Here is a 20,362-nt window from a genome sequence, read left to right on the forward strand (position 1 = left end):
TTGCTAAACACCAATCCAATTAGCCCCCGAAGACGCCACAGTGGTTTCCAACTCAATTGAGTTTTGGCTTTTCCGTCATGTGATTTATGACTTTTACAATGTTGTTATTTCAGTGGCAATGTGATCTGCATGCGAGCACTGAGGGGTATGTATGACAGATACAGCCGCGTGGCAATTTCACAGACCTAAGGACTGCAGCTGGCATAGACAGATAGGACTGCCTGACAGTGGAAGGGAGTTAGTCCTCGGAAGAGCTTTGAGGTGGCAGCATGTAAATGGCTTGCAGGGCCTTTATCCTCCAGGAGGGATTAGGTTAAAGGAGTGGTCTCTGTTGGGGCGTCACGCTGTCAAGTGGAGACTCTGCCATGACACTCGACAGGATACAGGGGTGACAGTGGACAACAATGTGGGGAAGTGGTGGCGTTATTAAGTGGACCTGGGTCTAATCTTTAACCTCACAATGTCAAAAGCAAAAGGAAGTCAACTACCACTGAACAATTAGATGAAGGCATTCTTCTGCCTGGATCTGCCTCAGCTAAAGAAAGAAAAACATGTGGTCAAGCACTCCCAGAGCTTGATGATGACAATTAATAGCCCTGCATTTTGTAGCTTTTATTATTATCATTATTATTATGTTGGATGTAAGAGATAATACCATTACTACTACTTAAAACAACACAAATGAAACAACAACACGAAGGAAATTCTGGAGTCACTCAACTAACTCTTCTTGCCTCTGTGTGCTACCTCCCTGGCTATTTCCTTTACTTTCCTTTATTCCCGGTTTCTTTTTTTCTGGAAAGTTCTAAGCACATCTGTTCTTTTGAAAGCCTCTCTCAATAAAACATCAAACACTTAGAACATAGTTCTGTAGAGGAGGACTACAGAAAGTCGAGTCAGGAATATCTCTCTTGTTTCAGGATCCTTTCAGGCCTCTTTGATGATGAATCAAACAAAATGGAAAGTGTTCCTTTTCCTGCACACATGCTTTCTTTCCCCCAACAAACCTTTTCTCTCAATTACTCTTTCTTGTCTTTTTGTTCCCTCCCCTACAAAATGCCATTTGTTCTCTCAATACTTCCCAGAGCTTCTGTGGCTTTATGCCTAATGAATTAGTCCAAAGTGTGCAGCGTTGACAGAAAAAAGAGCATCTCTTTCCACTGCCGACTCATACAGCGATGTGACTATCCTGAGTGTAAAGTAGACTTGAAACGACTTTAGCACTATTGGTATGGTTTTCATCTAGACCCAGGTGCTGGTTTTTGACTCTTTTGCTCTAGCTTCTATTTTCTGAAGGAGCAGTGTTATTTCTGTGTTTCTAAGCCATTTGGGCCGTAAGTCTGCGGGGCCCAGAAGGGGAGCGTGGCTGTGATCCATGCTCCAGAGATGGAGAGCAGGCTTAAAACGTGGGGGCGCTAATTGAGAGCTCAAGCGAGGAGTCAGCGGGCTGGCTCGCTCCATTCACAGAGTGTTTGTCATTAGACCTTTCTGCCGAGGGAGACAGCGCCAGTGGCGTGCTGGGCCGCTCGTGTGTAACCAAGATTTATGCTAATGGGGCCCCCGCATATGCTTATTCCACATATCTACATTAAAGTTAATAGACTGTTACATTGCTTCTTAACCCCGGCTTCCATACATGATTACCTTTGCTGATTTCTTTGCAAAACGGCATATAAACACGGGGCAGGGATTTTTGTCAACGTGTCAGTGGGTTTTGTTTCCGGTGACAGCCCAAGGTTCTCATAATCGTAGTGTAACTTTGGGGACTCTGCCATAAACGCCTGCCTGAAGAGGAGAGCCAACCCTCACTCGAATAGGGCAATGTTCCCCTGGCTGCCAAGCGGGCCTCTGGATTTATCACCATTCTACTGCCAACAGGGGAACCTGCCGTCTGTGCCATATACTGCTGAAGCCTAGTAAGAGCATGTGTTTGTAATTGTAACAGCGGTTGCTGTTGCGCAGTTGCTGCTCATTCTTCATTTATGTTTTTTCTTATTCACACAAGTCAGCGATAAACAATCCGCTCCATGACCTGGACATTTTTCATGGCATGGGTGTCACACAACTGAGCTCCTGAGTGGAGCAACTATTAGTCTAAACCTTGTCCCTATCATCATAAAATGACAAGCTTAATCCCTGGTGACGCCATTTGAGGCCGGGGATACAAACAGAGCATATATAATTTTTTTCGTTTTGTTAGATCACCTATATTACATATCAAAATAACAACAACAGCACAGTGAAATTAGGTTATTAACAGAAAACAGAACAATACCCTGTCCATATGAATCTGGATATTTTTAAAATCTGTTGCATTAGAATGCTTGCCCTGTATGGAGCTATAGAACCTCATATGTTGAAATCTGAAATCTATTGCTGTCTACATGTAGACATTGTAGTTTTATGACTTATGTAGTTCACTATACAAAAGGTATATAAGGAGGTATTTGAGATTCAACCAGACACATGTATGCGTTGTGACATCTGCATTTTCATAAAGCTCAGTTTTCCCCATCCACATGGCAACACTGAAAACAGTGAAAACAGTTAAAGATCTCCTTGTACCATTTTAAAACGTAAATTCAGTCACCAAAACAGACTAAAAATGCCTCAACAACCTCACACAACCTCTATATCCAGTACATGCGGACAGGACAAAGACAAAACCTAACAATCTAAAGTGTGTAAACATTATTTAAGAAAGAGTGTGTAATATATATTTTCCCATTAATTTGAATTTTAGCAGTTTTATTTATTTTAGCTCGAACAAATTAATTAAAAAGTTCGGTGACTATCTGCCTGGAAATCAGCCAATATTTAAAGGGGCTCAAACGTGAAAAACTTGAGTTTGATATCTTGCTAGAATCATAATATAATAATGAATGCATTTTGTCAATGTTACCTAGCAATATATGATGCTTTAGATGAATCCATTCAACCCCTAGTCACTGATGCTGGTTATTGTGATATAAAAGGTAAGCATTTGGGGGTTGCTGCACAAGCTGATAATGGGCAAACAGGGTACATTCTGAGAATTCAGGGCAAACATTGTTAAAGGTCCTAATGAAGAGGCAATTGGCTCATGATGCAGATGTGGAAAAAGAAAGAAAGAAAATGAGAGAGAGAGAGATGTGAGAGACAGCAGGGGTGCATTGGTGAGATGAGCAGAGTTTTCCCTGCTGTTGAATAGGCCTCTGGAACAAGTGGTAGCAGCTTTGGGAGTCTACCCCCACCACCCAGAATCCACTTTGCTAGGCTCTTGACTTACAAATTGCTGCTTTAGGGTTGGCTTCATTGTAGCAGCTTTCTTGGGGCTCAGGGAAAGAGGGGAAAGGGGAGGGGGACAAGCACAGACAGGACACTTACTTTCCCCACGCAATACAGTAAAGCAGGGCTTTGGCTAACAGTCGGCACATTGTTTCCACTTGTCCCTCAGAGAGACTGGCCACAGCGCTGTCAATAACCTCTCTCTTTCTCCACTTGCTACCCTCCCCATCTTTTCAGTCCACTTGGCTGTGTATCAAATAAGCCACGGGGAAAAAAATGTTAAAATGCTTAGGACATAAGCCCCTCAATAGCTCAGCCTAATTCCTTCTTTAATATGTCAGACAAAAATATCAGGGCTTTTTAGCATGCCAATGAGCATGCTATGAGGAAGTGTTCCCAGTGGAGCGAGGACAGAGAAGGGCGACTCCATTCTAAAGAGCTACTGTTTGCACTGAGTAAAAGAGAGAATAGGTATGTGTTCCCCAGAGCTTACTTTGGCTATCTCGCTCACAATCTCACACACCCAAAACTGTTCAGTGCACGTAATAGGCTAAAAGTTGCACAGTATCAAGGTCTGTTAACCGAAATCCTGTTAAATAACTATTAATCACTGAAAAACATCAACCCTCTTTAGTTAGACTATCACTTGTACAACTGACATTGCAGCATTGTCAAAAAGGTAAAAAGACATTACAAGGGCTACATTCAGCAGCTCACAAAACCTTAGCTAGATGAGTAGGCAAATAAAATATTTACTTGATCATCATTGTTTATATATGCAATGTACTTAATTTAAGCATGTCACTTTCATAATTGTTCTAAATTACATTTTCCAGCACATTGGCTTCAGATGGATAATTAATTTCTGCCTTTACGCATTTTCAGTCAGAATTGGCTGAATACAGTCCATTGTTACTACAGACACAACATACCACCACATAAGTGGAATATTAACCCTTTAGACTCCACAGCAGCCTATGATGCCCGCTCTGCATTTCATTGTAACTGCCCCAGAAGACCATTATTTATTGAGGTGAATTCTTAAAAAACACAATACTCACAGTAATATTCAACACAAATTGCATTTTTTTTTAATCAAAATGATCCGCTTTTTAAATTTGTAACACATCTACATCCCTTTTTAAAAAAATGTCCAAATGAGGCTGAGACACCAGAGTTCAACATAGTATTCTGACATACTATATAACAAGACTGGATTGGATTTCTGCTTACCTAGACAGCAGCAATGATCTGGAAGTTAGTTTAAGATGTGAATCTGTGAATTTAAAGTCGATAGATTCTGCTAATTTTCACTAGTTCTACACATAGGAACAGCACTTTAAACATAGAAAAAAATCATGAAAATCAATGTTTATTTTTAAAATCATAATTGCATTGCATAGACTACATCCAATGCCAACAAAGATCTACTAGCTTGAATAATGTAATTAATATGTTTCTAGCATTTTCATATATCATGGTTGCGTTATAGCAGGTCCTTAGTTTTGGGCATAAATATAGGTGTTTTTTTTCATTCCACGGTTTAATTTATTTGCAATTCACAAAGTTACTTCCGACCTCACAATGTGATTGGCTAAGAGGCGTTCTAGGAACGCCAATATTGCATGATAATGGCACTCTGACAGAAGATCTTCAAGTAAAAGACAAAAACACCAGCCATATGAAAGCAGCAACTTTATAATTATACAAATACAAAACTGGCAACATGATTTTTAATTATTTATAAATGACATATAATAATAATCCACTGGCTTTGTTTCGATTTTAATTTGGAAGACGTTATTCATGACAAGCCTAAAATGAAACAAAAGTAGAATCCTTGGAATAAAATGCTGGAGATTTCACATTGTTTGTCCCAAATCACACACACTAAAGTATACTAAGCACACTAAAGTAAAATAAACACAGACACAGTGGGTTCAACATAGCATTACTCAGGGTAGGGTTTGAGACACAGCATTAGGTCAGCTATTCAAAGAGAGCATTAATTACTGCACTATTTAAGGTAGTTAAGAGCGGCTGAATACGAAACAACACAGCTTCGCACAAACGTACATTTTTAGCCATGGAATTAATATACCTGTAACATCACCTAATGTTTTGGTAATTAACTAAAACTGTTGTACTTTTCTGTCCTCTTTTTCTTGAAATCTAACAATAAACAGTGACCATGGTAACTATGGCATAAACGCAATAATACACTAGAGGTTCATGCTATAACGTAAGATGTGTTACTTAAGTATTTTAAAGAAAAGTTTTTTTAGCATTATAATTACAGAACCAAATTTCAGTGTCCACTTTGCCTTCAGTCCTGGGCTAAAAGATCAGGTTTAGAGTTAATATGGAAGAGTTGGGACCTTTATAATAAAATGTAATTGCCATAATGTTCCCTGTGTTTAAGATAAAGCAATTTGTTATCATCAGTAATCAATAAGCCTTTATCTCTGAAAACTGTCCAGAATCCACAAAGAGTGTTCTTGTTGGGGTTAAAGAAAAAATGCCACAAAGGAGAAGCCCCTTACCTGTCACAGGTTTACGAATGGAGGTAATTCAGAACCCTTGTAACTCTCCTTAGAAGAGGGTATCCTACAAAGATTAGCGCAAGGGCACACCACAGATTCCTCAAAGTGACAAAAAACCCTGAAGTGACAGCTAAGGATCTCTTACACTTCATAATATCTGTGTTCATGAGTCTACCGCAAGAAAAACATTCAACAAGAGCAGTGATTATAGAAAGTTATCAAAGAGAAAAACTCTGATCTCCAGAAAGAACACAAAAATACTGCCAACTCAAGCTTAATACACACATTAATGTTCTAAACAAAGTTTTATCCCCGCTGTAAAGCACAATGAAGGGGGTATAATATCACAGAGCAGCATTAAGCCACTAAAAAAATCTTATAAGTAACTCCTACAGTATGTCTGGGTGTCATTGCATTATGACACCCACATTAAGCCTAAGAATAGACCAAAGCAACATCTTCGTATAGATGAATGGTGCCAAAATATCTTCTGCACAGCTACCAGAAGTAGTTGGTCATAATTTTTATTTCAACATTTTGAATGAGCTAGTATGTTCATACATCACTCATCACTCTTATAAACATCAATACTTATTTAAGGTTACTGACACGAATTAGGTTTCCACTATTGAATTTGTGGGTTCACATACTGTTTTCTAACAATGATTGTTTCCTATTTGTTCAATAAAGATATATGTCTCTTTAAAGAGAACACTTAACCAACATGTAGAAAACAGTCCATTATTTATTTTTATATCTGAGCTCAAAGTCTCAAACTGAAGTCCTGAAAGACCACAGTGCTGTATAGATCATTGATGTTCTCAGAATTTAGTGACACTAAGAATTCAACTCACGAAGGCCTTGTTAATTAGCTGATGAGTTGAATCAGGTGTGTTAAATGAGGCAGAATGCTAAACTGCTAGAGCCCTCCAGGACATAAGTCCTTGACATTTCTAAAACAGATCACATTTCGGGAGCCTTTCATGTACATAAAACAGAAAATCTGTTACTGGTCCTAACATCTTGCCACCATTCGTTTTAATTTGCACAATATCCACTCTGTCAGGGTTAGACACAACAGCTATTATGTAACGCCCAAGATGGCTGCAAATCAGCTACTGGGTTGATGCCCAAAAAGGGCAATTAATTAGTAATGCTTGTCTAAGAGTGAGTTTATTGTGGATCGGGATTAAGTGTGGAATCCACTATGTGATGTCAACCCTGCCAATAGTTTGCCAAAAAGACCTCATGGTCTTGATTGTTCAAAAAGCTATTAAAATCATAAGCTTATGAGCATAAGAACTGACCTGAGCATTTAAGGGCCAGTTAAATATACTTATATACTTTGTTAAATATACTTAAATAAAAAAGGTTAGTATCTCTTTTACATACTCTTTACTTTATAATAAAAATATACTATACAAATAAAACAGTTAACAGGTTTACAAAAAAGAAATAGCATACAACATAAACTAGAACTCAAAATGTACATCTTTCTTTGGGCATTAGCAAACCTCAGATTAACTTTAAATAAATTTAAAGTAAATTTTTGTTTGGTTTTGGGTAGACATCACAGGGTTTGATAAGTCAGGGTATTATTTTGACCTTGATGTTATGAGATTGGATTAACGTTAACGTGAAGGCGATGACTGGCCTGTGGGAGAGTTTTCTGTTTGAAAATTATAGGTTCACTTTTTCATCAGTAATCAATAATTGCATATTTGCCTCATAGGGTTAATCAAATTAAAATTCAAACCATGTGACCTACTGTGGCTTTTTGTGGTCTTCTTCTGGGTTTAAGAGATCAGTTAGCTGTCAATCAACACTGAATGACATTGGCAGCATTTTTTTTTCGTTTTTTACTTTTGAATGCTGCACATGGTGTGACATTAGTCCACATCAGTCGGTAGGAAACAGACTTAATGGAGTTTGGCTAGACCCATAGGGCCCACGACCACTTGTAGCCTGGGGCCCACAAGCAGGGCAAAGCTCTGGACAGAGGGACAAAAAAGCAAAAACAGTCTGTGCATGTGTGTTTTAGAGAGAGTATGGCTGAGCAGCATGGGTAAAAATGTGTGAAAAACAGTATCGCAACAAAAAACAAAGTGTTTAAGTGTTTTACTCTAGAACGTTTTAGTATATGTGTACAGAGAGTCAGAGAGAGAGAATTAGAGAGAGAAAATGAGCAGGGGTCCTTGTAGAGTGAGGGCTATGTACTAGCCCACTGTTGCTAGCAACACGGCCATGCTAAATATTTGTGCTGTTTGTGATGCTTGCGATGGGTCTAAATTTTTGCAGTTTTCTGTTGCATACCATGGTATTACAGGATTTTATGTAGTATCTTGAATGAATCAGCATACCACCCAGCAATAAGAGAGAGAAAAAATGGGGGCGAGGTGGTGGGAAGGGAGGGAGGGAGGGAGGGAGAGAGGGAAAAAGCTTGCTCACTGGCTCACTAACACACTGCTGTCCATGCTGCCAGTCTCACTTTCTCTCTGCACAACAGGGGTTAATGAGAGGCTGAACTACCAGCTCAGTCACTACACTAACCAAATGAAGAGAGCCCGCATTATCATTTCACAAGCCGAAAACAGAAGGCGACATATGCCCAGAACCGTCCTTTGGTTTTGTACTCAAAAATATTCATCAAAAAGGCCCCGCTCTCCCATGAGCTCACTGCCATATGTCGACAGAAAATGTCACCAGTGAAAGACATATTAATTCACCAGTTTGAGGACTCCACTTGATATTCATGCCTTCCAAGTATTCTGACCCAGATTCGCTGCTGTGGTGTTAGATCCTGCTCAGCAAAGAATACCACACAGCTGTTATCATGTCTTCTGTGTGTGTGTGTGTGTGTGTGTGAGGGTTTGTTTGTAAGGGGAGAGGAGTCGGGGGTGGCTATCCTAGGTGTCAAATGTTTCAGAGTGTAAGCATTTCCATTCCCGTAAAAATTGGACCTGCTAGTTGAAAAGAGAAGAGAAAGCTGTGTTCCATGCAGGTTGCCAAATCTACCCTGCCACAATATGGCAGTGGACATTTAAACAAAGGGGAGCATATGGGACCTCATTCCACTAATATGGTAGCAAGATACATACAAAAGCCACTGAATCCATCTTGAGTCCTGCCCAGCACAGCACTGGACATGAAGAGTAAGGCAGGGAATGGGCTTTACTTCAGAGCTAACACATAGACACTCGTGATCACCTAAAATTGTAAATTATCCTTTATTTATTTTCTAAAGCATTTAAAACAACTTTATTAAACTGTTCATTCTGAGCATGTAATACATGCATTTATGGTAAGGGTGATTAGTTAGAAATAACATGGATATTCAAATTTTCTTAAAACACTGCATTCTAAAGTAAAACAACACTGTCATCCAGTCTGGCAGACAGCAACATGGTAGCTGGCATTGTCTGAGAGCCTCCTTTGTTTTCAGCGCAAAGCAATAGCAGGCAGTGAGAAAACTACCACAGAAATCCCTTCCTCAGGATTAGTGAGGGTTCCTGGGAGGGTTGCGTTTTGGAAGTGGAGTGCAAATGCAGGTTATTCATCCCATTTCAAACGGCAGTGGCAGGAGCCGAGTAAATAACGCTGCTTGTTACAAAGTGCTACTAACAGCCAGGACTGAAACCCTCTCGAATCAAAGGAAACAGAGAATGTCCTTCAGACAGCCAGGGTTTTCAGGGTTAGCTCCAGTTCAGTGACTTCACTGCACGAAAAAGAATCGCCATTCATCCGCCTCTTTCATTTTTTCTCTCCCTTTTTTTCCCCTCCCTCTCCCTTCTAACTGTGTGTAACATAAAAATGTTCTGGATCTATCACTGTGACTCTGTTCCCCCTACGATGCCAACACACAAAAAAAGGGTCTTGTTTTGGGTGTCAGTAGGCTCATTGAGATTTCAGCGGGCCACCAGCTTTGCAAGGCCAAAGGGTTTCCCACAATCGACTTCATTAATCTAGCATTTCCGCAACCCAGCCATGAGTTGGCGTTATATGAACCTGCCTTTCAAAACCGAGGCGCAGTGAAAGCGGCCTGACCTAACACCCGACTGAACCCCGCCTGAGCCAAATCCCAAAGTTCACCCAGAAGACAAAAAAAAGCCCTGTCTCTCTTTTTCCCAAGTAGAAACACAGATCACCCCATGAACCTGAGAGAGAGGGGGAGAAAAAGGGCTCCGGAAGACTCTTGTCAGTGTGTATTATTGGGAAGTCACACAACACCTGCTGCCGCGTACGCTACCTTTCTCACCTCACCTGCTGGGCCGCATGCTTGGCTCTTGCTCGCTTTCATACGTGCCGCTCTCAGACAGGGAGAGGTCCAACTGATCCCCAATAGAAGGATTAGCATGTGCTGCCAAGCCATTACATCACATTCAGCCCTGGTTAAAAAAGAGAGATCACTGTGACCTGCCAGGAAGCGTCAAAGCATTTTCAACACAAACTGAAGGGGACTAAATGTATTCAGCTCTAACAAAAGCACAGAAATTCTATCGCGTCCACAATTGTTTCTTACATGTCTCCAGCTTATTCTGTCTCAGATAATATCTGTAGGAAGATGCTAAAGAAACCTTACCTTAGAAAACAGACAGGCCATAGATTGCCCCTGCTTTGTTGGCATGTCTCTTTATGTTGTCCTTGTCTCTGAAGCAACATTTATGTCTTTATTTAACAGTATTGCCTTTATATTGTATGAACATGAATAGGCCCATTGACATGATCCAAAATGACTTGCAACAAAATCAATTTACATGAACTTACATCAACAAAAACGTTTTTTTTATGCAGGTTTTCTATTGTAAACGCTTTTTGTTAGTTTTTTCTTCCACAGCAACAAAAATGCATTAAAAGTTATTTTCCTCAGATTCAATAAGGTGTTGTAGCTAAACTATAGTAAACTATAAGTAATATAGTAGTAATTTGTCTGTCCCTTAATTTTTGTCCTGTTATTTATTAATTTATTTAATTTCTCTGATGTCGTATTTACATTTATGTTACATTGTAACATAAAGTTACATCTTGCTTTATTTATCTTCATCCTTGATGATAAGTCTAGGACTCGGCCTTAACTATCCTGACAAAAACCTACAAGGATTTTTTTTAGAATCACAGAAATGTCACATCATTAAAATAAAATGGAAAGTCGAACCTTGATAACATGTCATACAGGCCTTTCTGTAGAAAGAAACTGCTAACTTAGCTAAAGGCTAGCTGGCTACAAAATAAAATGTTCTTACTAATAAGTACTGTTTAGCTATTTTAGTAATGTTACATATTTGTTACTGAGTATGCTTTTAGGAAGAGAAAAAGATGGACAAAAAAAGAATTGAATTAGTTAGCTAGCAATAATCTTTAGTGTAACTTAGTGCTCCGACACTTCTCTGACACTATTTTACTTTTATACATATTACATATAATATTACAGATCTTACTTTTCAAGTCAACTAAATAAAATGTCAACTAATCCACCTTTTCACCTTAGGCACTCCTTATCTTTGTGCAAATTCTTATTATACAGCAATGGCGCTCATGGTCGTGGTGGTCTGTGAGCAGCCAAAGCAGGAGATGCTAACTTAGCTAGAATAAAAAAAAAAAGGGGGACATATGGACTTGGCCATACAGACGTTGGTAAAGCGTAAAAAAAACATCTGTAGAAAATGTAATGTCCAAAAGTCTAATGTAGCTGAAAATATTCATTTTACTTGTTCACAGCCGTTTACCGTTTATTTGCTATAAAACAACTGAATATTAAAATAAAGACAATTTTAGTGCAAAAAAGTGTAAATTTTATTGAGCACAGAAAGAACACCAGATCTGAATTTTTTTAAAGCATTACATTCTGTCTAAAAATAGTGTTTGTTTGCATAATCAATGTGTTTAGATGCCTAAGACTATGTCAGTGTGAGACCAAACCGCAAAAGCAATAGAATCACACAGCCAGTATGTCTTAAGGCTAAACTGGATGTGGGGTGGAAGAGAGGACAGAGAAAGATGCAAGGTGGGAATGGCCATGTTTCATCCAGACCTTTAGTGCCAAATATTACTACATCACACTGCAGGACACTTATCTCCTGATACTTCTCTCCCCTGAGAGGATTTTACACTTCAGCTAACAGCAGGATTCAGAGGTATACCAGGTGCACGACCCCAGGGTTAGTGAAATCTACAACCACGCAGGATAAGGATTCTCACTTATAGGAGAGAGTGAAGGGGGGGAAAACTCACAAAGACCCCCTCTATCACTAACACACACACAGACACGCACAACACACTGCACACACACATATATACACACACACTTTCTCTAATCTTTGTCATCTAAAGAGGATGATCTTATTTCAAGGCCCATCTGAAAAAATAACAGGCCATTTTAATGCAACGTGTGTGGTCTTCTACTCTTAAGTATCTCTTCCCTGCCACAAATTTGTAGTGGAGGATGTGGCCGATCAGGTGTCCTCTCAGGTGAAGGCTAACATCCAAACAAACCGGAGGCTTTAGCTTTTCGGCCATGCACTTGTAACCTCTCCCAACTTCTTTTAGGGGAACTCTGAGTGTTCACTTACATATAAAACAGCTTGATTTAGGAAATTCGTGGAGATTTTCCTTGAAAGTGAAAAACATGCTGACTCTCTGTTCACCTATCGGATAAGGCAAGTGAGTGAACCAGGCTAAAGGCCAAGCAAGTGAGTGGTCCAGGCCAAAGGCCATTGTAATCTCCCTCAATGGAGGGAACATACCTGCGCTTAGTCAGCAAATTTCATTGTGTTCGCTCTTCTGTCCTGGACTTTTTTTTTTCTTTTTCAGAGCGAGGTGTGAAAATATCATTCCACATCTCTGAGGGGAAGCTTCCTCCACTATCCTCAAAGCGGCCCATCCCGTCCCCCCAATTGTTCTTTGCGTGATCATGTAAAAAGATTCGGGAAGCTTCTGCGTTTTTTCTTCGTGTTGTTGTTGTTGGTGTTTTTCCTGCGCTGAACAATGGGCTTCCGGGCCAGGGTCCCTAGACGGGCCAGCGGCCCCCGCTAAGCGGGCCTCCGCCCCCCCATCCCGCCCCGACTATCTTTCTCTCCCCATCTGGCTGAGGCCCACTTCCCCAGCCAGAGGGCCATTGTGTGAGGCCGAGCAGCACGCGCAGGGCCGCGGCTAGTCCAAACACGCTCCGCTCGTTCTCTGGAGGCTCGCCAAAGCAGCCGTTCTAGTTTCTTCCCGGAGGTGAAGCCTGTGGATCAATTAAAGAGACATGTCATAAAACTTGGCAGGCCAGAATTATGCAGTCAGGCCACATAGAATCCCCATAAAGGAAGAGGAGTCCTTGATTTTTTCCAGTTCTGTGACATATTTTCACGTAAAACATCATGATGATAGTAACAAACAAAGAATGCATAACTTTTTACTTTTTAATACTGATACTTAAAGTGGGCTCATGCTACTCTTTTTAATACTGATACTTAAAGTTATGCTCATGCTACTCTACTGCCTTACAGGCAGCTCTACTGCCTTACAGGACAAAATACACAGCTGACAACATGACATGACACAGTGTAAGTGTGTGCTGTTTCAGATCAGATCAGATTTACCCTTTTCTCTCCAGTATCCAATCCAGTATTATTTGTTCTGATACTGATACCTGGTGTAGAAACTGAGCCATCTAGTAATAATTATAAAACAAAATACAAAATAGTCATTATACATATACAATATGCATATGCATATATATTATTAGACATAATACAGCAGATTAAATATAAATATAATAAAAATATTAATTACATTCACAGAAAAAGAAAACAAACTATGTAAATGTGTATGTGTGTGTGTGAGCTTTCTGGCACTACTACTCTATGTGTCCCTGATGGGCCATGTTTGATGGGCTGGAGGCCATGCATGTGTGTGTGTATGTGTCACTGTCCACCCGCAGGAAGGAGGCCTGCAGTACGTATATGTGTATGTGTGTGCATATTGTGGACCCACCCCCCTCTGGCCAGGGGGAAATTGCTCCTGAGCGGCGGTCTCTTTGTGGCACGCTAATCGAGCCTTCCTGTCAGCCGGTGCGGGCCGTCCCAGTGCACGCGGCGCTACGTGAGACAGGCGGACTCCAGCCCTCCGCCGGGAAGTTCTGGGATCAGCAGATAACAGTGCCGCTCCCACCTCTGACACACTGCCTCTGGGCGGCCTAACACTCTCTCTATCCCTCACTGGCACTCTGACCACTCTTTCTCTCTCTCTCTCTCTCTCTCTCTCTTTCTGCCTCTGGCTATCTCTGTACTGTAGAACTCCTCCTTCTCTTTCCAAATGCGGTCCACGTAGGGGTCACCGTATCCTCAAATTTCAGCGTCTCTGTCAGCTTGCCCACTCATCCTCTTGAGAAGCATTGTATTCTCTGCTAGTGTGTTCTATAAGCTCATAATGAGCTCAGTCATTGGGGTTTTTGAAGAGGAGCCCATTGTCGCAAATTATCACCACAGGACATAAGACTCTGAATTTGTCACGTCAAATAAATGGAACTTAATATTTTCAAAGCTTCAGTTCTAACCTGGTGGTGGACAAGCTGAGAATTAAATAGTTTAAGTTCAACCCTGAAACTGATATGTAACCTTGGAAATGGGTGTGGCCCAATGATCCATACATCAGTGATGTCACAGTGGCATCCAGGGGTGGATAGCTTCATTTTTCCTCTAAGGGGATCATGGCTATATAATTGAACAAAGCTACTGCTTCAACTGCTTCAAGCTGCTGTTGAACCAAAATCTGATACTTATTTGATTTCCTAGATAGGTAGCAGAGGTATCTATGAAACTTGTCGCAAGATATGTTTACCAGCTAAAGTAAATAGCCGGCAATAAGCAACACTTCACACCGTCAGCCTACTTGTGCAGGGTGCTAGCCAAGGAGGGTTGGGTTGGTCATTTGACCCACTACGAAAAACTCACTTTTCACTTCTCTTTGATTGCCTATAAATAAATATAAATTAACCTCCACCAAGCGCCAAACACATGTAGATGTTCTGTTCGGCACTAAGCTCAGGGCTACTCTCCTAGGGCATGTCACACTAATATTTCTTTTCACAGGTCAAGTGTGAAAGTTGTTTTTGAGCCCGGGAACAGTCCAGAGTACCAATCTCTGGCCCCCCTGAAAACAGTGGTCTAAGGTTGGCTTTAAGTGGGCTCTGGTGCAGTTTGCTGCTCCTGGCGCTGAGTGTGGGACCGCATGATTGGTTCCTTTTATCACATGACTGCTTCAACTTATCATCTGCACAGCTAAAAACCTTCTCCTATGAGGCCGGCTGCTTGTTTGCAGGTTTTCGTGCACAGTGAAATGCCATGACTCCAGAAAGCACCTTTTTTGTCACTTGAGTGTTTGTATCCAAGGGAAATAATGAAAAGCAATAAACAGATTAAACCTACCCTACAATTTTGCAAAAATGCACACAGAAAAGTGAAGTTTGAAATTGAGCAATCGACCCACAGTTTGAATGGAATTCTTCTGTGTGAAAGCAAAAAACAGCCATAATGATCCCTGCCCCCATACAAGCCCAGAATTGGTTCTGGGTGTGGACTTATGTATTCAGGAAAATTGTGAAAAATACATGAGCCACTAAGGGTTGTTTGAGTAAAGTTATAGAAGAATAAAGTAAATGTTTTTTTCTTCACATTCGCACATTCACAATTTACAAACACTTTTTAGCATGCTCATCTTTGTGGAAAGTTTGATATACTGCAGCTGTGTCCTTGTAAAGTTCCCGACCTTATTCCATTGTTGCTACAAAAAAGTACTGAAGACGATGTATGTTTACTGTAAGTCTACAGTCTCTGTATATTATACAGCCACAAATCATCAACTTGCCAGCTGTGCATATAATTTAACACTAAATCTTTTCAATTCTGTTGAACATTAGCTCAAAAAATGTTTCTCTTACTTCGTTAGCTGCATTTTTTTTACCTTCTGCAAAGATATGCACTTGCAGACTGGCTGAAAATGCAAGTACTATTCACAGATTACTGTTGCTTAATGAGAATCAGATACCAGATGAGATTTATCAGGTTAGGTATATTTAAAATAATCTACATAAAAGCAACTATATTCAAGTAAAGGTATCCGAATAGTTTGTAGCCTAATAGTTTTGTTGGGTTTATTTTAAGACTTTCTGGGAACAGGGACAATGCAAATGTAGTAGGTCAGGGAAATGCTGGGCAAAGGTGTGGAAAAAGCAGGCCCACCTAATTGGTGTGGGTAATAACATAATATATCATATCATAGCATATGATCAAAAACTCATCTATGCAAGACACTCTGTACTTGTAATTAAAAGCTTCAATTTGGGTGTTTAAAGACCCACCCATTCCAGCAGGCTGTCTACACCCTTGTGATGTTATGTCACTATATTTTACTCCCTTATTCACTACTGTTTCAGGTGATTGATGGGGGTGTCAGTTTTGTGACTTAATGCTGCTTTCTGTCTATTTCTCCAATAGTTTACTGAGTTTAGTCTGCTGAGGAGTGTGTGGTCAATAACAGGAACAGATTCAACTCGCCTCCGACACTAAAACACTACAGGGTCACTACGACAGTGTGTTCTGCAAAACTGTATAGCTCTATTCAAATCTAATCGGATTATTACGCTGTCTGTGAAAAGTGGTCTCCAAGGACCAACCCTCCCCACCATATTCAGATTTTTTTACTGTTTTTTTTTTTCAACAAATGCCTTTATCTGTTTAAATATTAAGGCTATTCAAGCATTCATGGATTTGTCATGAGGGATTCTTCAAGGCCTTCTCTCCTTCCTAATCTTACCAGCTAAACAATAAGATGCTTATCTTAAAAAAAATAAATCAATGAAAGTTCTGTCCTAGGTAAGATGTCTCTGTATGTAGAACTACAGGACAGAAGAAGAATGCAGAGCTAATTATTTTAGACTGTGAATGACAATGACTGTGCCCTCAGCATGACAGGATAGGTGGGAAGACAAGAAGCCCACAACAGAGCCACTTGAGTGCAAAAAAATGTTACCCAAACTCAATGCATGTAGCACTGTAGCACTGTGTAATATTTGTTGCCATACATTGTGTATTGTACCAACCACGTCCCAGCATTGGGTTACCATTTAACATAACTCATAAACATAACATAACATAACTATAGGGATAACACAATATAAAATAAGATAAGATAATCCTTTATATCAATATGCTGGGTTACCCAAATATATACACTATCAAAAATAACTTAACTTACACTACTTAACCTACTCAGCTTTTTAGTAATGAATTGTGCAAGTGACTAAATCTTACTCTGCTATGTTACCCGACACAATAAAATTAAATTACATCAACTTTTAAGTATTATATGGAGCAACAATAACAATAACTGCATTGTTCAGATGCATACACTTAAACTACGCAAACTACTAAACAAATAAGGACTATTGTAATTAGATACTTAAGAAAGCCAGATATCAAATGTTTAACCAGAAAGACTTTTAGGTTCTCTGTAATATGACAGAAACAGTGTTGTGAAAATGACGAATACTGGCCATGTTTCAGTCAATAGTTCCTTACTAGTGTGTCTTACTTAGCACCAAAAAAAGCTTCAAAATTTGCACTGCCTTAAAAACCTAAAACAGATCAGCATGAGTTAGTTAACAAGCAAAGGATTCCACTCAAAGTACTGGATGCCATATATGTTAACAAGCTATTTCATAAAAACATTAGTGATTTAATATCAGATGTTCTAGGTGTTTTTCTGAGTACTGTTAAGAAACACTATTTTAGTTTGGTTAGCTATAGAAGAGTTTGGGTTTGTTAGTTTTTAACATTATATCTTATATATCTTTTCTTTCTCAAATTTTCTGTTATTGAAATTAAATCATTAACATATGTGCGTCTGATTTCTGCAGATATTTTGTAATGTTTGTTGCCAGTGTTGGGATACACAGTAACAGTGTAACATGTTCAGAAAACTAATTAAATTACTGTGTTCAGTCTATGTTACATTTAGAAAAACTGTTTTTACATATTACATAGTTAAAAATTACAAAAATGCATCCACTGTAGAAATCAAGTATAATATAATCAATATATAATATAATAAATATATATATATCAATATATAATCAAATAAATCTCTGAATCTCTGAATCTTCATAACATATTTTGTTACAAAGATTGTGGATTCGCATGTGGATTCCCAGTTGTGCATCTTTGGAGAAACAAATTGATGTAAGTGACACCTTACACTTAACCTAGCTAGTTTTGGCTAGCAAACTAGCTAACATTATGGCCTGGTTTATATTTGTCACCAGCACTTTTGGAATGTCCTTTTTTACTTGATTCAACATTGTTAAGGCATAGACTGCAAATCCTTTATTTATCATGATCAGTGCTCGAAGTGGACCGGTACACACTGGTAAACAATACCAGCACAGGACTTTTTTCTGTGTACTGGGACCTCTTACAAGTAGCTTCTCACAAACTTGAAATACAAAACATCTTGATTGGTTTTGCTTAATATTAATTAGTATAATCTATAGTTTATGTATCAATTCCTATCAACCATGATCCTGTGCAGTTGCCTGAAAAAAAGCTGTTAAACCAACAGACTAAAGGTTAGTGAAACAAGCTTCAGACAGGAAGGTTGAAAGAACAGTGCTTTCTCCTCTCTCAGCATTTAAGGTTGAAGTGCCCTTGAGCAAGGTACCTAACCCTCAAGTTGCTCCCCAAATGCTGTGATGACTGCCCACTGTTCCGGGTGTGTGTTCTTATATAGCATAGACAGTAACCTAAGCAGTAATGTTGGACTACATAAAAACTACCTTAAAAACCCTAACTCTGGAAATTCAACCCAGTATGTATATACCCAACAAAGCAGACAGGTCACATTTTTATAATAATTAATAAGTAATAATGTAAATACAAAAAAGATAATGGCCTGATGTGATCTGCTTTTACACTTCATTTGTACTGTTGTTGTTCACAGTCTCTCCATATGTGGTATAAATCTTTTTTATGATATCCATATTAAAGCGTGTTGTGACATAATTTATTACAATAACAATAACCTATCACCATATTGCCGGGTGTTTTTTCCCTATGGACTCTAGGTGTGATCTAGGCCCATTCCTATCACTCAGAGTCTGGCGTGGAGAGGGCACCTCCAGAAGCTCCCCTTTAAACACATTTGTTGGGAGGGAACCAGCCATCTCCCTGTCTCCCTTGGTCATTATATCGCCCCCACCTTCTCAAGACACCTTTATAAATGTCAGACAGGAATACATTTTATTTGAACAGATATCACCCTGGAAAATGGGGAGCTGCAAGCGCAAAGGAAAGAACAGACAAAAGAAAAGTTTTTTTTCACCTCCACGCGCGCTTCCTCTAATATGATTTGTCGGGCAAATTGTGCCATTAATCTGTTTCTGTTTGACAGCGTGAGTGAGAGGTGGTGGAAATAAGGACCCGAAGAGCAAGAAGGGGGAGAGGCCCCCCTACCCCACCTCTCTTTGTGGTCGGAGAGAGGCCAAGTCAGTGGCCCTCTTCCTTTAAGGTAAACATTTATTACTTCAGGGCTGCCCGGCGAGCTGGAGGCAGTCACTTCACAGGGCCGTAAATGTCATCTTCCCTTTGACACGTGGCTGACAAATGAGACCTGGCTGGGGTGGCCTAAGAGATCCATCGCCCTCCTCCTCCTTCTCTAGGGCTGGTTCTCTAGGAGAAAGTGAGCTACACTGACCAAAGATCAGAGCCTGGCCAGAGACCGCCGCATTATCTCATTCCACGCACTTCTCAGCTCCTTGACAGGTGAATGAGATTTGCCCGCAACACTCTGAGATGGAAAGGGATTAGTTTTGCAGCGGCATGACATATAAAACTGTCCAAATTATTCATTCTGCCTACCTTGAGCATCGTCGCCTCGGTCGAGTATAGGTTTACTTTCCGTCTGTTGTCACCTCGGGCTTCATAGCCCAACTGGGCTGTGTAATTTTAAGCGATAAGGAGAAGGTAAGTTGACAGGTGTGGCGCGTTTTCAATCTTGAGCCTGGCCTACTTTAGCTTCGAGCGCCGTCAACTAATCACGCCACAATTTTGTTTGCTTATTAGTCTGTTTACTTCAATGTCAAGTTGAGGTGATATCCTGGCTCCTCCAATCAGGTGATTGATGGCCCTTGAAAGAATTAGCAGGTGTGTAATTGTCGCCCCAGCCATCGCTTCCTTCCTTTGTTTGTCGACGGCTACTGTTTTTCAGAGACGCTCTGCAGAGCTCCCTTGGAGGTCGAGGTGCCGGGAAAAGTTTTCGGCGGTGTAATGGGCCTGGCACAATGCAGCTTGCTGTGGGTTTTGACCCGGACCAGAACGCAAGCCGTCAGCCCAAGCGGAACCACTCTGGCAACTGTCTTTCAGCACCATTAATCAGCCGTGCCGAGCAGTGTCTTCCCTCCAGATGGGGAAGCTCTCCAAAACCCAAGAAAAATAAGCAGGCTAATTAATTCTTATCGGCACAGGGCAATTAGATGGAGAGCTGGAGAGAGAAAGAGAGAGAAAGTGGGAGAGAGAGAG

This window comes from Salminus brasiliensis, chromosome 13, assembly GCF_030463535.1.
Source record: "Salminus brasiliensis chromosome 13, fSalBra1.hap2, whole genome shotgun sequence".
In the NCBI taxonomy this organism is placed as follows: domain Eukaryota; kingdom Metazoa; phylum Chordata; class Actinopteri; order Characiformes; family Bryconidae; genus Salminus; species Salminus brasiliensis.